At 29.1% G+C, this 2,069-nt stretch overlaps 1 long non-coding RNA gene across 1 annotated transcript in view; it reads right to left on the reverse strand.

Moving 5' to 3' along the window:
* The window catches only part of LOC105120133 (uncharacterized), a 2,186-nt gene extending 1,229 nt beyond the window's left edge, over positions 1-957 (reverse strand). Inside the window, exon 1 of the long non-coding RNA XR_841263.1 lies at positions 802-957. This is a non-coding gene — a long non-coding RNA (uncharacterized LOC105120133). The remainder of the gene's footprint in view (positions 1-801) is intronic.
* Positions 958-2,069: the final 1,112 nt, after the last annotated feature.

The raw sequence follows: 2,069 nt of genomic DNA on the forward strand, positions 1-2,069 counted from the left end.
TACACAAAAAATCCCACATTTAAACACATTAACCAAACCGAAAAAGTGGAAGACATGGCAAAATAAATCAAAGTTTCACATGAAGGCATATCATATGCGCCTACAGCTGCTGCATCCTGTCCCTACACATACAAATTTCGTAAAAAATAACTGATTACACTTGATCTTAGACAAAAGGCGGATAAGTACATAAAACTATTTCCAGTAAACGTAGCAGTATTTACAACAACAACAAGACTAATCAACTCCTTGTCTCAACTAACCACACATTTGATAAACAATTAACTTAAAATATACCTCAAAACACTAAAACAAATCCTATAAATTAACACACTTAATTGACAAAAAAAAACCCTACAACTAATCCCTCCACTGAGCAAGCACTAAATATGAAATTAAGATAAAATTCGAAGCAAAACGTACTGATATCATAAGAAAAGACTACATATTTCAACCAATAATTACTCATTAAACTAAAACATCAATGTTTCCAACAACCCAATATACTAAGTAGGAATTATCTCCTGTCTCTCTTCCTACTTGAATGAACTGAAGCACACAAAATCTTTAAATCACACCACCAGTAAAGACTCAAACTTTCAAACAAAACCCATAATTTGACACAACCCCACATAAGACGTGATTGATGCTTCTTCACCCCTCATCAAAAACAAGGATATTGGGATTTTTGCGTACTCTTATTAAGTCTAATATTTAGGATTATTGGCAGCCTCTCCCGCAGGGGAGACTTCCAAAAATTGGCGGGCAAGATCAACCTAAAGTAGGGCTGAACTCACTCGCCTGAAAGATGTGTTCGATGTATAAGGTGTCGGCACGACTCGCCATCTCTAAACGATCATAGACAAGTCGCCTTTCACCCCTGACAAGACGGGTTAACCCATTATTCCTTCTTAGAGCTTTATTTATATTCAAGGTCCTAAACCCTAAACTCACATCTTTTCGATGTGGGATAAATAGAAGGCTTTTTATTCCGTTGCTTACCATTTGGATTTTAAATACTATAGCGATTTAAGACATGTTTAGCATCATGGCTAAAATATTGTTTATTTAAAATTAAAAAAATTGTTTAAAATTATTTTTTTATTTTTTTCATTGTTTTGATACGTTAATATCAAAAATAAATTTTTAAAAATAAAAAATATCATTTTAATATATTTTCAAATAAAAAATATTTTACAACACAATATATACCAAATTCTAAAACAAGCATTTATTGAATACTAAAATGTCATACCAACTTTTTTATGTGTAAAAAAAAAAACATTCAAGCACTGCAAGCGTGTTTAAAAAGATAAGAAAAATTTGTATCTTGAATCATGTATCCAAGTAGGTTAAATAAACTGGTATTTATTTAATTAAATAATAAAAAACATACCATGACAATAAGTATACCAAATTAAACAAAAAAACTTATCATAATACTATGTCAAAAAAATGCTTGCTTAAAAAAAATATCAAAACTCAATTCCTAACTAATTCAATGTGAAAAGATTAAAATAAAAAGATAAAAAAACCTAGATCTAGATCAACCTGAGTTAGTATATCAAACTTACGACTCTAGTCATGAAGTTAGGATAATCTAATAAAAATAAAATAAAATAAACATTATAAAGTTCAATCCCCAACAAAACTCAACAAAGAAGGGTAAAAAACAATTAACAAAACAAAACACTTGCAAACCCACTAAACCTTAAACCTTGTTACCTGGTTCATGCAAATGGGATACCCAACTAGAAGGGAGAGTGAGAAAAGATATGAAGCGCAATTAAAAAACCACTTCTATGTTGATGAATAAATCAAAAAAAAATTAAAAAAAACAACTTCAAAATAAGGCTCGAGATTAGTTAGGCTAATTTGTCAAATTTGCAACTTAAATCTTGAGATTATGATAATCTTCTAAAAAGAAAACCAAATAAAATCACAAAGTCTAATTAAAAAAATAATATCAAATAATAAATTTTTTTAAAAAAAAGTAAACAAATCAAACTAAAAAAAAAACAATCTCAACCGAGTTAAGTTTTCAAAATTATGAATTGAGTCATAAGACC

The sequence above is a fragment of the Populus euphratica genome, unplaced genomic scaffold, assembly GCF_000495115.2.
Source record: "Populus euphratica unplaced genomic scaffold, PopEup_1.0 scaffold4940.1, whole genome shotgun sequence".
NCBI classification, from domain to species: Eukaryota; Viridiplantae; Streptophyta; class Magnoliopsida; order Malpighiales; family Salicaceae; genus Populus; species Populus euphratica.